Raw genomic sequence first — 20,835 nt, 5'->3', positions numbered from 1 at the left:
CTGGTTGGGGGGAGGGGTCGATGAGGCTAGGTTTGTTAGCAAAGCCTTAAGGTGTGGGTAGTTGAGTCCCTAGAGGAATGTCACTCTGCCTGTTTTAAGGGCTTGTCAGTAGATAAGGAAATTTAATAATTTTTCTTCTGCCTCTGTTTCCCACATCATATTGATGTAACACTACAAGTAGAGGCTTTAGTCAACCATAAACATCCCTCCTGGTAAAAGGAGCCTCAAAACTCCCAATGGGACAGTGCCTGACTGGAATGACTTCACATCAGGTTCAGAGTGTCTTAGAGACTAAAAGCCACCAATAGATGATGGGAGGCCAACTTATTAAATACTGGGCTGTGCTTATATATATGCCTCAAATATACTTAAAACCTATCAAGCTTTAAACTTAGCTACTCTAATGCCTGACCCTGACCATCATACTTCTACAGAGCATAACTGTCTGGAGATTACTGATCTTGTTATTCTAGTCAATGAGACTTAGGAAATTCGCCTCTCAAAATTTGAGACAGCAGTTAGTTTACTGGTGGCAACAGTTTCATGGGAAAGGGAGCAAGAAAACTGGGTGTGCTGTAGTACTCACTTGTGCTTTGCAATTGGCCAAGCCTTAAAAATTAATATTTATACTGATTCCAAATATGCTTCCCTAGTCCTGCATCCTCATGGAGCAATTTGGAAGAAGAAGGGATTATGACCAAGCCATAATAAATCCCCAATCAAATATGGACTGAAATGACTACTCTTCTTAAGGCTGTCCACATACCCAAGGAGGTAGCTGTAATTCACTTCAAAGGACATCCAAAGGACATGACCTTGGAATCTAAAGGAAACAGTTTGGTAGACCATGTAGTCAAGCAGGCAGCACAGAATAAACAAATATGAAGTCTTGTACCAGTCTGAACTCCAATAAAGTCCATAAGACCAGTCTATTCAGACCGAGAAATTCACATAGCCAGGAACAAGGATATTCAAAAATGCACAGGACTGTCTCATTGACAATGAAGGAAAAGATCTTCATACACAAAAATAAGCAGCAGAAGGTAATACTGGGTTTACACCAGGCTGCTGATTTGTGTAGAAAGCCCACGGAGGTAAGGAAAAACAAAAACTAAAAACTAAAACAAAAAAACCAACTTTGCTAAGAAAATTTGTCCCTAGATTTGGACTCTCTTGGTCCCTACAAAGTGACAGAGGACTGTCTTTTATGACACAAACTCAAAAGATGACCCCCCAAAACTGAAGAGCCCTTGATACCTTGACTGCAGTTAAAGTATGAAGTTTTAGAACATAGGTGAGGTTCAGTGGGGTGAGGCCCAGAGCCGATGACCAAGAAAGAATTCTTGAGACATCTTTGGTACAAAATGGTGGTTTATTAAAGCACGGGGACAGGACCCTTGGGCAGAAAGAGCTGCTGCCCTGATATCCTGAGGAATGGCTGATTATATACACAGGAGTTGGGTAGGTGAGGACAAAGGGGGTGTTCAGAAGGGCTGTCATGGTAAAGAAGACTGTCAGGATACTGAAGTCCTGGTTGTTGTCAACCCAAGGCTGTTTTTCCCTCTAATGAGGCACTAACAAGAAGACAGTTGAGCGTTTCCTGGTGGAATGTCACATTCCTTCTATCACACATCCTTGTCAATGAGCTTTAGCTTTAGAAGAAATTTAACTTTATTTACATTTCCTTCCACCTCAGCCTCCTTCAGTTTTATGGAGGGAAGGGCGATGTTCGGGCTTTAGGAGCTGAGTTACTTGTCTCTGGAAGTTAGGCTGTTGATAAGATAGCTTCTTTGTTGTAAATCACTAGGACATTTGTAAACCAAGGGAGACTCCTGCCTTGCAGGATTGTGGTCTCTGCAACTTAACTATTTGTTTTTCTTTCAGGGCTGCCAGGAGTGCCTGAGGGATGTCACACAGGTGGGTGGGGGGCGGTAAGGTGTCAGCTTTTGCTTTGTCCTCACCCAGCCTTCTGCTCCCTCATCAAAAGGAGGCCCCAAGTTAGATGGCTGTCTGCTAAGGGGACCCAGTGGTTATGTGGCTCTAATTTGTGTCCATGGCTTCCCCCAGGTTGGAGGGCCCACTGTGCTTTGGGTTTTGCCTGGATGCACAGATGCATTATTAATACCATGACCTACCAGCCAACCTTCTAAGTGTATTTTTATTTTTGCTTCCTTAATTAATTAATTTATTTGACAGAGAGAGCACAAGCAGGGGAGTGGAAGAGTGGGCTCTCTCTGACATAAGGCTCCATCTCAGGACCTTGAGATCATGACTCAAGCCGAAGGCAGATGCATAACAACAGAGCCACCCAGGTGTTCCTAACCTTACAAAGTTAAAACTAGTGGACGCATTCTGTGTCTCATTGGTAGGACCACTTAAATCTTTTTTTTCCTCTTTGGGACTGGAGGTGGTTGTTTGAAACAGGAAAGCTCTTAAGTACATGATCAAAGCCCTAAATGACTCTCAGAATAGCATTTCTCTACTAAATACTTAAGTAACACGAATGCATGAAGCAGTTTTACTGACTAGAAAGGAGTTAGATGTTGTAACAGCTGCACAAGGTAGAACGTGTGCTATCCCGAAAACAAAATGCTGTGCACACAGTCTAGATGACCACAAAAATATTTCTGGGTTTCTAACAGACATGGACACTCAGATTGGCATGTAACAATCGCTCTTCTTCCTTCAATGCTTAGTGAAACTCCTAGAGTCCAGGAGAGTTTGTCAACTATCAGAGGACCCTTATTTAGGGTTCTTTTTGTGTTGTTGTTTTGTCCCAAGTCTCGCCACTTGGTGCTGAGATGCCTTACCTGCCATGACTTCAAGCCCATAGATGATCCTTTCCACCCAAGATGTCCACACATGCAGTCTCGCTTGGATTCAGCTGCTTCTGCTTCATAAGTCATGTCTGTATAAGCCCCAAATGACCAATGTTGGCCCATAGGTAGGGACGTCACTATGTATCTATTCAGCAGGTAGAAGTTACAAAAGATGAGAACTTGCACTCTGAGCAACCTTCAAGATTTAAGGGTAGAAACTGTTCAGTGGGAGGGATGATAAGAGAAATAAAGGTGAAGAAAGATGATTATATTTCCTCACCATTACAGCACCCTGACAAGTCCTTGATACAGGCAGAGTTGCCCTCCCTCCAGGGATCCAACTGCCTCCCAGTTTAACATTTTGCCAAGGGCAATAGGCAATCTTAGCCCAACCCCCAGGATCCTGTAAATCTTCTTTAACATATAAAAACTGCTTTGGAATCGTCCTTTTTCTCTACCCCACAAAATACATGTTGGCAATCATCCTCCAAACTTATGACCCTCCCATATACATCTGAAGGGTCTCATGCCAGAGATTTTACTAAACAGTAATAAATGACCTTTATAGCAATAGCTAGCTCCCTCAAGGGGTTGGAAACCTTGTTTCCAAAATATCTGGGAGGCTTAAGCTATCCCTACCCTCCTCAAAAGATGAAAGTGTATAATAGGTCACTTCTCATGATCCCAGAGCAACTCTTTCTGCCCTTAGGTCCTGTCCTCCAGCTTTAATAAAACCATATTTTTACACCAAAGGCCTCTCAAGAATTCTTTATTGGCCATCAGTATTGGAACTGGAATGCCTTTTCTGCCTCATCTATTGGGAAGAGAGATGATGCCAGACATTAACTTTTTAGATCATGAAGAATTGCCCCAAAGGATTGACAAACCATTGTTGGACATGCATTTCCTATTTCCTGTGAATATATGTCCCCTGTTTGAAATTCTAAATCCTCCCTCCTCATCCTGTCACAGTGGCATGGAAGCTCCAGTCACCTTTGAGCCTCATGTCCTTCAGTTACCCATAATTAAGATTTTTTTTTTAGTCTCCTTAAACTGTCTTACATCTTTTTAATTATTAACAGGCCAAAATGAGAATGGAGCAAGAAAACCAAGTTTTCCTCTCCTAAATTCACTTCTGCTGTGTGACCCGATCTCCACGCTTCAGACCCCAAATCTAATGCGAACACGGAGCTGGGGATCAAAAGGAACAGCAGCTTCATCGCTTCGCCGGCAAAGGAGGCCTCAGCAGGTTGGACCAGCAAACCTGCAGCGCACCCGGAGGAAGGGGCTGGGGTTTGTAGGGCAATAGAGAATCTCATCAGTTTCCTCAGGAATTGTGTCTGCGCTGCCCACTCTGTTCACCATGTTGTCAGGGTGGAATCAGGTTCCTGAAACAAAGAAGGGCTGAGAAAGGGAGAGGGGAGGTGTTTGCACAGGGAAGGTTTGGAGGGGAGAGGCAAAGGGTCATTTAGTTTGAAATGGAGTCTCCCTGAAGCATTAATGCAGCCATTTTCATTTCTCTTCAGCTTGATGCTCTGAAGTGGTTTCCATTTCAGTCACCAGGACAGCTGTAGAAAGACCACTTCATATGTTCCAGTGAGAAACTATTCAGTATTTTCTAGAATGGGTAAAATAATGAAAAAGGCTAAAACACCGTATTTCGTGGAGAATGTTGAGGAATCCAAATTCTCCTATATTTCTGATGGTACGGTAAAAGTACATTCAGTTTGGAATATTATTTTGGAGTTATATATGAAAATAAACATTTACCTAATGAGGGGAGCATTTTGTCCCTCTAAAATACATCTCTGGCCTAAGGATTATATTAGGCTGGTATTTTAAAGAAAGGGCAAAAGAAAAGCTCTGAAACCCAGGTTTCCCTTTGTGAGAGACTTTGCATTGATAAGGGAAAACTTCATTTTAAGGGTGTCTACCCCTGTGTAGTGGAAAGAGGGAGAAGGCATCAGTCTCCAGAAACTCTGATCAGTGGAGAAGACGTGGATCTAAATGTGGTCACAACCACAGGCTTGAGTTTCCCTTCTTTTCAGGCTCTCCTCCCCAGATGCTTTCCAATACCATCCCCTGTGCAGTTTCAAGATGGATCTTATCTGCTACTCCTTCCCCTCAGATTCTACCCATCCATTTTGGTCGAAACAACATTGTTGTGTTACTAAGGGTGGCATGAGATTCTCAGTGGGCCAGAGGTAAGCACGAGAGCTTCTGGTGGTTTTATGGGAGTGGAGAGCAGAGTTTGGCTCATGGAGAGGTAAGGTGGTCTCTGCTGCGTGAGTGTGGGAGGGTCAGGTCCATGCAGCGCATGGTCCCTATGCTGAAGCTGAATTTGTGGGCATTCTGTGGGAGGGGAGCCCCCTGAAAGCTGAGAAGGAAATTCAAAGGTTATTCTGGCAGTAGGAGTTCTTTGAATAGCCCCTGATACAATGGAGTAGGAATTTGTGCCTTTTCTGTGCTTCAGTGTCCTGCCTCCGGGGAAGCAGTTTTGATAAGAGAAATCTGTGTTTTCAGGAGGCTGACCCATCCAGCAGGGAATCCCTGTCTTGACCTCAGGCCCATTCCAGATTTTCCCCCCTTTCCCGCCGTCCATGGCCCCAAGAGTGGCACAGATGCGGAAGTAAAAGTGTACAAACTCCCTTCTTTGTTTGTGCCCAGGGTTCAGACCCTGGGAGAATGGTCACCCTCCTCTGAGCCTGCTGGTGTTAAATAAATTCCCATCCCCACAGTCTCCCAGGGCCGCTCCATTCTTCTTCAGGATCCAGCCAGGTCTCAGAACAGTTTCCAGATGCACAGGCTCTGTTGGTGGCCTGAAGGGCATTTTCTCCTGATGCTGCTGTGATTTCTCCGCAGATATCTTGTGAGAAAGAAATCTAAGGAGGAGGTGAAAGAAAAAAATGGCCAGTTCTCAGGTAAGCCTGGTGTCCCAGGAGAGGCCATGTCATGTTTTCCTCCTGAAATTCTTCACTTTTAGAAATTGCAAATGTTAGGGGCACCTGGGTGGCTCAGTGGGTTAGGCCTCTGCCTTCAGCTCAGGTCATGATCTCAGGGTCCTGGGATCGAGCCCCACATCAGGTTCTCTGCTCAGCAGGGAGCCTGCTTCCCCCTCTCTCTGCCTGCCTCTCTGTCTACTTGTGATCTCTCTCTCTCTATGTCAAATAAATAAATAAAATCTTAAAAAAAAAAAAAGAAATTGCAAATGTTAGTTCCTGTAGTTCTGATGTTTCTCCCTTCTGTTTTCACCTGATTTGAAAATCTTTCCAGAAATGATACTCAAGGCCAGTTCTATAGAACCCTTCTCCTCTGTATCCCAGAGCCTTCTCTCCCGTGTCTCCAACCTGCCTTACAATAGGACAGCAGAAACTGTCACTAGGAGTTAAAGTCCTGCAAGCATTGAAAATAGTTTCTAAGTGACAGATGCACACGGGGAAGCCTTGAGTCTGTGATTCTGCTGCTGCTGAGGTCTGGTCCAGGGTGGTCAGTGAGGGAAAACCTTTCTCTTTTAGGTCCCATGTGCTTGCTTTTCTCAGTGCTGTGTAGCCCAGGGCTCAGAAAATCAAGAAATGAACTTGATGGATTTGGGTCCAGAATAACTCCAGATCTTCTCTGAGAGAAAAGTGTGGGAAGGGGGGTTCTTGAGACTAGCTCTTTAGAACATGAAGTAGGAGATAGGTTCCCCAATGATAGGTCCGTGATCAAAGGAGCGAGACTGATACAAAGCAAAGTTCAAGCAAAGCTTTATTTTGTGCCAAGCATCGAGAATCAGACCGACTGGTCGGGGCTGCCTCTTACAGAGAGAGCGACCCCTCCCAGCCTCACAGACTAACTTTTATAGAGCAAAGGCCATGTGGTTGAACCTGGCCACACACAGGTGGCCAATGAGATTGTAACACACAGTGAAATTTGCATAGTCATGCTAGGTCACACACGGGTGCCCAGGTGAATTACAATTTACCCTATAATAGGTATTTGAACTAGCCTATCACCTTGGTCAGAACTGGTGCACCAAAAGGTATCCAAAAGGCGGGGCCCACACTCCTTGGTAGGGAGACAGTATGCACCCCCACTGATTGGATGTCTCCACCTGGCCCTACTCATCCTGGAATTCGGGCTCTGTTATCTCCACCTGACCTGACCCGCTCTTGTATTTGGGCTCTGTTATCAGGGACTGGTCTACCATATTTTACTGGTTTCCGGGAATTGCTATTAAATAAGCACCCCCCTCGGAACGCCTGGGTGGCTCAGTTTTTTGGACGACTGCTTTTGGCTCAGGTCATGATTCCGGAGTCCCAGGATCGAGTCCTGTATCAGGCTCCCAGCTCCATGGGGAGTCTGCTTCTCCCTCTGACCTTCTCCTCGCTCACGCTCTCCCTCACTGCCTCTCTCCCAAATAAATAAATAAAATCTTAAAAAACAAACAAATAAATAAATAAGCTCCCCTGGAGAGGGGGGGCAGGGTCAGTTTAAGTTTTCCTGCATCAACAACAAAATCACTGTTTAACCGAGATGGAATTGCTCTGGCTAAATAGGCCCTTACAGTAGGTATTTTATGTAAAATACACTAGTTAAAATACACTCGAGGGGAACCTGGGGGCTCAGTCAGTTAAGCCTCAAGACTGTAGATTTCCCCTTGGGCCTTGATCTCAGGATCCTAGGATGAGCTCTTCCTTTGGCCGCAGGCTCTGCTGGGAATTGGCTTGAGATTCTGTCCCTCTCCCTCTCCCTGGCCCTTGCACTAAAGTGTAAATGAATCTGTAATTAAGATTATACTGCCCCGTAGGGCACATGGAGACTCTGTTGTCTAAATGGGGTGTCTCTGCCAGTCAGGTGGGGGCCCCGAACCTGGGTCCATGATTGGGTGGAGGAAGTCACGTGGGATTGAAGAGTTCACCTGAGGCAGTTCATGGAATATCCTGAGGGAGGCAGGTGGCAGAGGAGAGAGAGGCTCTGTGTAAGGAGCAGTAGGTGCGGTGGGGGCTCTTTTTAGTGTGGGAAGGTGAGGAGTTAGGGGGCTCAGGGAAATTTCCCTCTTCTGGGCACTGTCCCTGGTTGTCAGTAGTTCATTGGTTAGTTTGGGCCAGTGGCTCTTTTGAGGTGAGTCCTTGGATGGGCCTGTCTGGGTTCAGCAGGGGCTCACTGGGGCCCATTCTCCATGCTTTGCTCAAGCCCGCTTGCCTCAAAGCAGCCACTACAGAAACTGTAGGTGATTGAACTGTAAATATATCCTCTGTTTTCATAATGAGATTCCTATTCTGAATTCCTGCTTTCAGACCACAAAAACAAAAACAAAAACAAAAAACAGTGATGGTGTGTCCTTGGGTGTGCCTTGGCACCAAGATCACTTTTCTTTATCTCTTCTCCCCAAACGCATGTTGGCCATCATCCTCCATGCATGTCCCCCACTGATACAGATCTGCAGGGTCTTCTGTCCAAGATTTCACTCAACAGTAGTAAGTGATCTCATCATCGCAGCAGCTGGGCCCTCAAGTCCTGGGAACCTTGCTTTCAGCTTCCTCGGTGATGGCTGTGCTGCTGAGCCACTCACCATTATAGTGAAGACTGAGTTCCTGCTCATACCCCAGTGCAACGCCTCTGACCCGTGGGGCCTGTGCATCATCAGGAAGACCACAGCTTTTGCATTGAAGACATCTCAGTAATTGTTTCTTCATCATCCACTCCCATGCCCCAAGATTTCACATCAGAAACATGTCAAGAATTCTTTCTTGACCATTGGCTCCTCTCCTGCATGCCAACAGTTTGCAGTGGACAAAGAGGACCATGACTTCTGTGTAGTTGATAGAGTTGACTTCTGGGAATGAAAGGAGTGAATATTCTCAACTAGCAGCCCTCTGCCCGATAGGCTTTTCTTTTACTCCACACCGATGTCAGGGAGAAGAAATGGTAAGGTCTGGTTCTACATGGTGACGCTAACTTCCTCTTCCATCTTAGGGGCCATCGTGAACTCTGTCAATGGCCACTTGATGACTGTGGTATTTATTTCAGGAACTGCTTACATTCATGGAATTCTCTCACGAGGAGTGGGGACAACTGACACACACTCAGCGGGAACTGTACAGGGATGTGATGCTGGAGAACTACGGACACCTCCTCTTCTTGGGTGAGGAAGTCTCCTTCCAGATTTCCCAAAGCCAACTGAGGGTTTTGTTCCTTCCTGTGAAGAATGCCTCTTGGGAGATTTCTCTCTGAATGACTGGAATTCGGATCTAAGCAGAAAGGGAAATAAGTAGGGGTTTGTAGATGGAGAGAAAAATCTTCATGATGTTTCTTTTCAGCCTTGGCTTCTCCCTCCTCAAGGTAACATCATCCCTGTTGTAGATTAGTGGCAGTTCTCAACATCTAGTGACAGAGAACAGTGCTGCTCACATCTTTTTCTTCTTCTTTTTTTTTTTTTAAAGATTTTATTTATTTATTTGAGAGAGAGACAGTGAGAGAGAGCATGAGCTAGGAGAAGGTCAGAGGGAGAAGCAGACTCCCCATGGAGCTGGGAGCCCGATGTGGGACTCGATCCCGGGATTCCGGGATCATGACCTGAGCCGAAGGCAGTCGTCCAACCAACTGAGCCACCCAGGCGTCCCTGCTGCTCACATCTTAAACTGAAATTTCCCCTGCTTATTATCATGTCTACTACTTGGAAGTGGAGGTCACGATGTGAACACTGGAAATGCCTTCTCTGTGTTCTAAAGGGACCGTTGGGCAACAGTTTTTGGGAAACAATTTTCTAGAATTCTACAGTGTCCCTTCTTCTCTGCTGAACACAGGCCTGATGGGAAGTTAGAATTCGCAGCAATAGTCACTTTTCCTTTTTCCTCATAAACGGTCTCACTGTGTCAAAGCCAGACCAGATTATGTTTTTGGAGCAAGAGAAGCAGCTCTGGGATTTGAAGAGAAAGGAAACTATAGGCTTCCATCCAGGTGGGTGAGAATGAATGAGGCAGATGACAGAGGGGAGGTCCTAGTCTGATGGAGGAAGGTAGACCTTAAACTGTGCTTTGAATCTCTCTCCTTGAATGAAGATTAGTTGGAGACATGCCCAGTTTCTTTTTTCTCTCTCTCCCAGAGGGACATCTGCTCTCCAACATTATTAAGCTCTTAGATTTGTCTAGGGATTCTCCTTCAGCTCCAGTGATGGTCTGTCATGTCCACCAGGAGGGTCAGGAGACTGCTTGGAGGGAGAGTGCCCCCTAAACTGAGAGTTCTCCCGGTGGGTCAGATGGTTGGACATTTGCCTTTGGCTTTGGTCATGATCCAGGGTCCTGGGATTGGGCCCCACTTCGGGGTCCCTGCTTGGCGGGATCTTGATTCTCCCTCTCCCACTTCCCCTACTTGTGTTCCCTCTCTCGCTGTGTCTCTCTCTGTCATATTAATAAATTAAAAAAAAAACCTGATACTCAGGAATTTCATCAGATAACAAAGCACTTTCCAAAAATGGACAGTGTGTAGTTTTATTTCCCTTCAAAAGTTCTTTTTAAAAAATATTAACTAATACAGGGATGCCTGGGTGGTTCAGTGGGTTAAGCCACTGCCTTTGGCTCAGATCATGATCCCAGGGTCCTGGGATTGAGTCCCGCATCAGGATCCTCGCTCAGCAGGGAGCCTGCTTCTCTGTCTACCTCTCCCTGCCACTCTGCCTGCTTGTGCATTCTCTCTCTCTCTCTGACAAATAAATAAATAAATAAATAAATAAATAAGTAAGTAAGTAAGTAAGTAAAATCTTTAAATAAAATATTAACTAATACAGAAACTTCCACTCTCTCTGTTCTATTCTTCAGGGGTGGAACAATGTAATGTCTCTATTTGTTTCCTAGCCTTCCCACATAAATAATGCTATTGGGGAACTAGAGTATTTAGAACTCAGATCTTGTAGCCTTTAATAAAGCCCCAGTCATTACCTAACTCAAAAAATGAGCTTTATGCTTTTTGTCAATAAAGTTATGTGTGTATTTGTATGTATTTGGATATCATATATACATACTCTCTGATTCCTACTGTCTAACTTCTCTCCTTAGTGAGTGGTCAGTGAATGTTGCACTCTGTCGAGATGAGTTGTCATCAACACAAAATTAATTTCATCAGGTATTTGTGGGTGAATTTTGATTCTCTCTGCATGAGAGATAAGACTTTCTGGAATTGAAAGTAATTTTGAAACATTTTATAGCTCTGTACCGTGTTTTGGTATTAAATAAGAAAGATATATTTTATCTTTAATTGTAGTATTATACCATGATATGCCTTGGTACCTTCCTCATTAACTTTTGTGTCTTCTGTGAGTATTTTCATTGTGGTTACCTTGCAGATTGCTTAAAACAAGTTAGAAGTAAAACTAAGATTTTAAATCTCATACCGTCAATTGCACACAAAACTCTTGATCCCGTCTCCACCCCTGCACCCACTTTGTTACCGATATCACAGATTTTGTCTTTAGGTCCGTGTGCCTTACTACCTACATCAAAGATTTTTATACTCTTTTAAAAACAAAATTCTGTAGCAGAAATAAACGTCAGGGATACCTAATTACACACTTACAACACTACAGGCTTGTGTAATTATCTAAATATTTATATTTAGAAGACAGCTTTGTGTCCTCGTGTGGTTGCAGTTTGCAGTTTCTGTGTAGAAACCTTTTCATTTCATCGAGAGCGTGTTCCTTTTATGTGTCTCGAAGGACAGGTCTACTAGTAAACTTAGGGCATTTTTAGTTGGGAATGTCTTCGTTTCTACCACTGTGGAAAAGAGTTTTGCCCGATAAAGTATGCTTAGTGGCCATTTTTTATCTTGCAGTACCTGAGTACTCAATGCCAGCCCCAGTCCTGTTGGACCCACTGAGAATCATAGAGGAGAAGCTTGCAGTCTTTCCCCATTGAATAGGTTAGATTTCAGCTTTTCACACATCTATGGCATTCATTAGGTTGAGGGGTTTCCTTCTCTCTATCCATTGAGTGTTTTTAATGTGACATGTTGTCCGCTGTGCCCATATTTGTATTCTGATGCCTTAATATGATCATGTCATTTTAAATCTTTATTCTGTTAATGTGGAGTCTTCAAGTTATGGTTTTCTATATGTTGGAGTGCCCTTAACTCCTGGAATGTTTCATATTTGATGATCTTGTAAAAAGGGAAAATTTGCTGTTGATTCAGATTGCTATTTATTGTGGACTTTGAGTGACTATTCCTCACAGGTAGAGTTTTGCAAACTTCATTATTTGTAGTGTCTTCATCTAGCTTGCATGAGCTGGTAATGCTGGTGCCACAGACAGAGTGTTCTGCTAGTTTCCCTGATCGTCACTCCTTGGAAATGTTTGAGGAGATTTGCAGTCCTTTCTTCTTCAGTGTCTGTCTGTATATAAACCGAATTCACACAATTTTTGTTTCTTGGGAGTTTTTTCTTTTATTCATCCTTCATTCTGCTTTGTGCTTATTGAAAGGGTCCGTAGACAAAAGGACGAGACTGATACAAGGTGAAGGTCAAGCAAAGCTTTATTTCGCTCCAAGCATCGAGAATCAAACTGACCGGAAAAGGGCCATCTCTTGCAAAGAGGTGACCCCTCCCAGTCTCACAGACTAACTTTTATAGAGTAAAGGCCATGTGGTTGAGCTGGGCCACCCACAGGTGGCCAATTGAATTACACTCTACCCCATGATAGTCATCTAATTCAGCTTATGACCTTGGCTAGAATTGGTGCCTTTGTCTGGTGCCCAAAAGGTGGGGCCCACATTTTTGGGTGGTTAGGGAGGTGCTTTCCTGATTGGATGTCTCCACCTGGCCAAACATGTCCTTGGTAGGTAGGGAGGTAATACATGCGCATTCCCTTGATTGGACGTTTCTATCTGGCTGGACACGTCCTTGAATCTGGACTCCATTATCGGGGGCTCTTTGGCCATATTTCACCAATTCTGTTTCTAAGCGCTTTCCTCTTGGGAGAAGGGGCAGGTTCAATCTAAGTTTACTGCATAAACGACAAAATGGCTCGCTCTGGCTAAGTAGGCCCTTACATTCCCCCCTTTTCTTTGGAGATTAGTCAAATCCTTGACTTTCTAGCCGGTTCTGTTTTTCTGTTGTAAGGGGTTATAAGGCATCTAAACAGGTTAATGGGTGCCAATTAGCACAAGGTTACATTAGATTGCACAGTCGGCTGATGAGTTAGCCATTCACCGCTTTGTATAACCTTTTCCACTTCTCCTAATTCCATTTGTTTAATTTCCCATCTATACTTTTCCGTCTTATGAGGTGACTTAGAAGCTCTTACAAAAACAGGTAACAATAGGAGCAACAATGAACTCATAGTCTTTTGAGTCTTAGCTTTAGTCCACGATCTGCAAGGTCCATTGGCAGCAGCTTCCATCTCTGGGGGGCGTCCTCGTCCTTGGCTCGTTTGACGTGACCCGCATGAATCCAGGCCCAGATGCCTTCTACTTTCATTGCTGTGGGTGTGGTCAGGATGACAGTAAAGGTCCCTTCCAGCGAGGCTCCAAGTTTCCCACTTGGTGGTGACATATTTAAACCAAGTCCCCTGGTTGGTAAGGATGTGGTTCCAGCTCCGTCTCTGTCTCAGTGTGGGCCGTTTGGATCCCTGTGTGGGCTAGACAGACTGTAATGCCTGCAGTGACTGGAGTACAGACTGACCAATCATTTTTGCTAGGGCAACCTCTTGTAGCCAAGGGCAGAGCGGGTGGGGGTGTTTCCCAAACATTATTTCAAATGGGGTCACCTTGTTTACATAGGTTGTACATCACACAGTGAAGAGGGGGAAAGGAAGGAGAGCCACCCATACACCACCAGTCTCCAGAATTAGCTTTGTTAAGGTCTCTTTAAGAGTCCAGTTTATTCTCTCTACTTGCCTGGAACTCTGGGGCCAGTAGGCACAATGTAGTTTCCAATTAGTGCCTATAGCTTTGGCCAATACCTGTGAGACTGAACTCACAGATGCAGGGTCATTGTCTGACCTGATCGCAAGAGGTAACCCAAACCTCTATCTCTTTCCCTCTTTTTATTTTAGTTCTTTTCGCATTTACCGCCTGATATTGAGCACATCTATCAACCATATCCTGAATCATACGCCATAATTTATAAACCTGAAACTGCTTGCCCATAAGCTCCTTAAGCTTGTGTGTCCCCAAATGAGTGCCCTGATGTATTTGGCTTACTAATTTCTTCCTAGTCTTAGCCCAGTCCCCTTCATAGTCTAGTTTAAGCCATTTTTGTAAATATTTTAAATCTTCCTCTGAAGTTTGCCTCAAGTTGTCTAGCTTAGGTAAACAAACATTTAAAGACAACCAAATCTAGAATTTAACATCCATAAAGGCGTGTTATTAAAACATAATTTTTCTCTCTAAAATAACCCTCATTTCCAGAGATAGCCAAATTAGGACTAATTTACTTGAAAAACAAGTCCAGTTTTAACAAACTTGGCCTAATTATTTACATAAGCTCAGCAAGAACAGTGAGTGTGATCATATAGACCTTTTAAACATTTTATTTTATTTTTTATTTTTTTATTTTATTTTATTTTTTTTTAATATTTGTTTATTTATTTGACACAGAGAGAGATCACAAGTAGGCAGAGAGGCAGGCAGAGAGAGAGGAGGAAGCAGGCTCCCTGCTGAGCAGAGAGCCTGATGCGGGCCTTGATCCCAGGACCCTGGGACCATGACCTGAGCCGAAGGCAGAGGCTTTAACCCACTGAGCCACCCAGGCGCCCTCATATAGACCTTTTAGAATCTGCTTTGCTGGAACTTCTTATAAGGAATCTCTAGGTTGAACTTTTAGTAGCCTCTCCAGGCCAGAAGCCAAGCCACATACTTACCATCAGACATGCCTGTAATACCTGTCAACTTGGGCGAATTCTTCTTTCTGAGGCTCTGCACCTACCAAGGAGTGACATTCTTTACTCACCTGGTGAGGCTGCTGGGAACTCTGTAAGCACGGTATCAGGCTAACAGTTCCAAAGGGCTTTACGGCTCCAGGTTTCATAAAGTCAACCTTAGTTCCTTCAAACTGTTTGGTCTTATCTGAGTCTTTTCAAATATGACATTCCAGTCAAAGCCTTGGTAAAATAACCAGTTTCCAAGCTGTCCTGTTACAAGGAAAACAGATTCTTATTGAACTTACGCAAATGACTGCCATGGAAGAAAGAATACTTACTGAGACCTTCTGATTTTCAGAGGGTTCAGATAGAGAGAAAAGTTGAATGCCTTGATTTGTTTACAAATCAATACTTTTACCTCTCTGTAAGTTACAGATAACTTAAGAAAAAGTATCCCTAGTCTGGAAGAGCAAACATTAGAGAACCAGCAATGTTTAAAATAAGACAAAACATTAAGAGACACAACACTATAATCTTTTAGTTCATTTAGTCCCATATTACTTTCCATGTTGCTAATTCTGGTTTAGTTTGAATGCACCTTTTATTTCTGGAAATTCTTACCCGTTTCCGTTGCAGGATTTTAATATATCAAAGACCTGTATTTGTCCTGAAATTTTTCCCATATGAATTTCCTTTAAGGCAGAATTCATCTTACAAGGGAATTAAAACAATTACAAATGACAAAAACTCAGAATAGATATGGTAAAGAGCTGATGAGATGAGAATTTACAATTTAACAGCAAGAAAATCAGGTTACTTCTGTGACACGTAACATTTCCATAATCACAATATCAAGTGGTGATCTATCAACATATTAAAACTTTAGGAAATGCATAGAATCTCTAGAATAGTTACAGCATTTACCCAAATGTAACCCAAAGTTTATCATTGGTTTAAATCTTGTCAACAATTGCTAAAACCTTAGAAAGTTTTAAAACATATGGCTAAATATAATTAGGGATGTTAAACACCTGAAAAAACAAAACATAGGAACTGAATTTTCTGGGCAGGCAAAGAGAAAAACATTTACACTTTTTAACAGATCAATTAACCTAAGAAAATTTTGCCCTTTTAAACAGAGAGAAAACCAGCTTTTCTATACCAGTGTCTTTCCCTTTTTTATTTTTAAGCGTGCAGTCTTAAGATATGAGTTTTCTGGGTTCCCCTCCCATCGTGAATGATGTCGCAAACAAAGGGAGGGGGATCTGTCAGATGCTGTCCTGCTCGCATCCCTCCAGGGAACTTAGGAGCGTCTTAGCTAAGGTCTGTCGGTTTAAACCCTAGACCAGGCTACTCCGTGGAGTAGATGACCGTTATGCCATATGACGCCCCGTGAGAAGCAGGGTGCAGCCCACTCAGACTCCGTAGCCCAAGCGGTGGAGCCATACAGACACATTCACACAGTCAGGCACTCTTCAGATTCAAACAGGTTGGACACCCTCCCCTTTTTGGGTATCCCTGGCTAATGGGAGGTGATCAGTCTCCCCTTTCACTCTTTACAAATAAGAGTGAGTTTTTATGGTTACAGGCAATGGGGGATGGTAACACGGTGTTTTCGCAGTCCCTCAAGGTTGGGCTGCTTTCTTAATCTCTCAAGGCCAAATGGCCCTTTCACTTGGAAGTATAATCTATGTGGAGGCATGTCAGGAGAGTGCTAAATCACCTTGGAGGCTGTTTTTCTTTCTTTTTTAGTCTGTCCTGACCATACCTAAAATTTCTTTTCTGGAGATTTCCCTTCATAAACCTTCTACAACTTTTCTTTGTATTCAGATTTTGTCCCAAGCCATTTCCTTTCAAACCACCATCTCATTTAGGACAAAATTACCTTCTCTTACCCTCAACAAAATGTATTCCCATTCCTTAAATCTTTATTACATATCTTCTACTTTTTTTTTCTTCTACTTTTTTACATACAGAGTTGTTTCCCTTATTTCTATCAGTCTTAGTTACACTTAGCAGAATTTTGTACTCTTAGAAACACCTTAATCAGTTATTAACTAATTGTGAACTGTTACAACAGAATTCTTCAGATGGCAAATTTATGAATCCGTTAAGCACAAAACATGTTTACCAACAGATTTCAAAAGCACAAACCTAGTTCCAGCAACCAGAGCTCTAGCATTTTATCCTGTTTGGTTAAGACCTAGATGTCCATAACTTAATTCCATTTGTCATCCAAGCAAAACTTTAAACTTTCAGGTTACCAAAGACTTTGAAAGCTATTTCAGCAATTACCCATTAAAACTTTGAGACAGACAATTAACCATCAGTTTAGTCATTTCTTTGCTAATAGATTTCAACAGATTTTAACAGAAATAACGAGAGCTTATCTGATCTTAAGTAAACTCTGAAGTTTCACATTTACTACTGATAACTTAAAAGACATCTATCTCTTAATTAAACCAACAAACTTAACTTAGTTCCAATACTGATTTACGTTCCACCTGGGCCCACTCCACTTTGAATGTTTACCCGAGACACGGGTGGGAGGATCTGGAGTGGGGGGTGTTGGGTCCAGGGGCTGCTCTTCCTGCTCCTTGACAGTGAAGAGAGAAGGAGCCGTGGTGCATGATCTAGAGGCCGGTCATGCAGGCTGCATGCACGTTGGTGCAGAAACAGAAGGGGGAGACAGAGGAAACAAAGTGCTGCTAGAAGGCAGAGAAAGGACTCCTGGTTCTAGAGCTTATCAGCTCCAAGAGAGGAGCAGATGCCATGCTTTCCTGCCAGCAGGGGGAGGGGGTTAGGCAGTCCACATCAGGCCAGAGAGGGCAAGGAACTTCCCCGAAACAAAGGGAGTTTCGGCAGCTGCGTGGGAATATTCCTTACGTCTCTGTCTCGAGTTAGACCAACCCCAGTTGGCTCCAGTTATAGCCATTAACAGGGGAAGTGAGTGAGGGAAAAGCCCCACATCTATTAGGAGGAATGGAGAGATGAAAGAGTCCCCTCACTCTCTGCTTGCCCCATTCCTTCAAACACAACAAACAACAGACAACAAAAAGACAAGACACAAACAACCGCAAACCCAGCGGCCCTCATCCAGAGCCTGCCCCGGGTGGGGGTTTTTCCAGCCCCTATAGGGGTTACCCAGTCCCCTACAACCAGACCTAGAGGCCTTTAACCTGCCGCTGTAGGAAATTTTCTCGGTTCCCTATGAGCATCCATTGACCCAGCGGGGAATTTTCTCGGTTCCTTAAGTGCATCCATAAACCCAATGGTTGCGGTCCCCTCAACACGCTCTTTGATGGGGATTTTCCCAGTCCCCTAGAGGCACTCACTGGTGGGGATTTTCCCGGTCCCCTAGATGCACTCACTGGTGGGGATTTTTTCAGTCCCCTGATTGCCTGGGAGGGCCCATACCCCCTGGCAATCCCCGCCCCCCCCCCCCCCAGGGATGAGGCATCCCTGCACCCACTCCAGCCCTGGGAGCTATGCTGCATCCAGCTTCTCCCCGGTGGGCTTTATTACCCTGGAGCTCCGCAGACAGACAGACAGACAAACAGATAGGATCTCAAGGGGTCTTGAGATCTTACCTCCGGAGGCTTTCTGATACTGGCTCAGTCCTTGCCATTTTATCCCAGGACAAGCCCCCACTGAAAGGGTCCATAGACAAAAGGATGAGACTGATACAAAGCGAAGGTCAAGCAAAGCTTTATTTCCCGCCAAGCATCGAGAATCAAACTGACCAGCCAAGGGCCGTCTCTTGCAAAAAGGCGACCCCTCCCAGTCTCACAGACTAACTTTTATAGAGTAAAGGCCATGTGGTTGAGCCTGGCCACCCACAGGTGGCCAATTGAATTACATTCTACCCCATGATAGTCATCTAATTCAGCCTATGACCTTGGCTAGAATTGGCGCCTTTGTTTGGTGCCCAAAAGGTGGGGCCCACATTTTTGGGTGGTTAGGGAGGTGCTTTCCTGATTGGATGTCTCCACCTGGCTGAACATGTCCTTGGTGGGTAGGGAGGTAATACATGCGCATTCCCTTGATTGGACGTTTCTATCTGGCTGGACACGTCCTTGAATCTGGACTCCGTTATCGGGGGCTATTTGGCCGTATTTTACCAATTTTGTTTCTAAGCGCTTTCCTCTTGGGGGAAGGGGCAGGTTCAATCTAAATTTACTGCATAAACAACAAAATGGCTCACTCTGGCTAAGTAGGCCCTTACACTTATAGATCAGTTATTTATTAATTTTTTTGAATAATGGAGTCTAAATTGGTTATACATTTCTTTTGAAATTCATACTCATCTTTTGGTCTGAATTTGTGGGCACTGATTACCCATTGTTGCCTTTATAAGTACTTTTATTCCTACGGTCATTTATACTGTATTTACCTTTACTTCTTCACCTGTCATTTTAGTTGGTCTTTTCTCTATTATTATTAATTTAGTTCATGGGTTGTCAATGATGTTGATCTTTTCTGACAAACGACTCTTCCTATGGTTGATATATCCCTATTCTTTTGGTACTCTGTTTGGTTCATTTCAGTTTTCTGTTTCAGTCTCCATCATTCTGCTAATTTTGCACTCATGTGACCCTTTTCCTGATAGTTAGAGATAAAGGAAATTGATTTTTGAGACAGCAAATATGTGTGACCATACCGCAGAATTATATATTAGGATATATAGTCAGTATGTTGTGTGCCATGTTACGTTTCCATGGAGAAATGAAGTCCTGATGAATCCTTCTCAGCCATCTTTCTGACATTGTCTGATTGACTTGATGCTTCTATATTAGCATTCAAGGGTATATTCTTCTGAATGTAGTAAGTGCAATGATTTTTATTTTATTTGAAATCTTTCAGCTATATCTTCATCTGGCATGCAGAGTTTCCCCCAAAAGTGCATCATAGAAGGTTCTTTCCAGAACGGACCAATGCACAGATGCAAACATAGTGCTGTTGAGATTTTACACTTACACACAGACTGCGGCAATGACGGGGACAGTGAAGGGCATCAAAGAAATCCTGGATGATACACTCAAACTAAGGCAATTGCCCTTAATGAGAATCTCACTGCCCCAAATGGTGAGGGATATAAACTGCTGTGGAAAACCTCGCTTTTTAAGTCAACTGTTTCTTCAGAGCAGTGTGTTTCTGTCAGCACAAGCTCCAACCAGATATTTAAACATAGCTATTTGTGGACAGACCATTTGGAACATCTGAAAAGTAACCTAGTCCATGATGAGAATAATGATTTGAGCCATTTGGAAGATAGGATTGGCCTGTCCTTTCAGCCAGATGTTTCTGATCATCAGAGATTCAGAAATGAAGAACAAAGTGCTCAGTGGGATCCATTCGAGAGGGACTTTGCAGAGGAGTCAACCCTCCAGAATGACCAGAGGGTTTCCACTGGAGTCAGAATTGCTCAGTGCACTGAATCTCAGAAAACACTGGACCAGGGCTCCAGTGTTCACAGATGTGTCAGGGCTAAGTTTGCAGAGAACCATTATGAATGTTATAAATGTGGGGAAGTCTTTCATCCTAGCTCTAACCTCACAATACATAATGGTCAGCGTTTGGTACACAGTCCTCATAAATATAATGAATGGGGGAAAGCTTGTAACCAGTCCTCCAGTGTTGGTGATCATCAGAGAATTTATGAGGGAAAAAGCCCATTCACATCTCATAAATCAGAGACCATGTTTAGTCAGTCATCAAGCCTAAACATCAATGAGATAATCCCTTGGGGAAAGGAAACTTACATTTTTAAGAAATGTGGTAAATCCTTGGACTGCCACCCAACACTATCTCAACATTAGCAAATGCATATTGGAGAAAAAATGAAATATGAAGAAGGTGGTCAAATCTTTAGGGACTGTTCATCAATAAATGGACATAAGCAAAAATGTACTGGAGGGAAACTTTACCAATGTCAAGAATTTGGAAAGTCACTTAACCACAGCTCAAAGCTTATGCAACTTTGTAGAATTCATACTGGAGAGAAACCTTACCAATGTGAAGAATGTGGGAAGGCCTTTAAACAGAGCTCAGGGCTAACCCAACATCAGATAATTCATACTGGACAGAAACCTTACAAATGTCAAGAATGTGGCAAGGCCTTTAACATTATCTCAAGGCTTACTCATCATCACAGAATTCATCCTGGAAAGAAACCTTACAAATCT

General features: G+C 43.5%; 2 protein-coding genes and 1 pseudogene across 2 annotated transcripts in view; 2 read left to right on the top strand and 1 right to left on the bottom strand.

The window, feature by feature from the left end:
* Positions 1 to 20,835, top strand: part of LOC125088868 (zinc finger protein 665-like) — a 577,134-nt gene that overhangs the window by 182,731 nt on the left and 373,568 nt on the right.
* Positions 1 to 20,835, top strand: part of LOC125088894 (L-lactate dehydrogenase A chain-like) — a 386,819-nt pseudogene that overhangs the window by 38,924 nt on the left and 327,060 nt on the right.
* LOC125088914 (KRAB domain-containing protein 5-like) overlaps positions 1 to 20,835 on the bottom strand; it is a 664,001-nt gene that overhangs the window by 364,163 nt on the left and 279,003 nt on the right. The gene's annotated exons all lie outside the window — the stretch shown is intronic.

The sequence above is a fragment of the Lutra lutra genome, chromosome 17 (genome assembly GCF_902655055.1).
Source record: "Lutra lutra chromosome 17, mLutLut1.2, whole genome shotgun sequence".
Classification (NCBI taxonomy): domain Eukaryota; kingdom Metazoa; phylum Chordata; class Mammalia; order Carnivora; family Mustelidae; genus Lutra; species Lutra lutra.
Note: the sequence above shows the minus strand (reverse complement) of the source record. Positions and strands in the feature narration are given on the sequence as shown.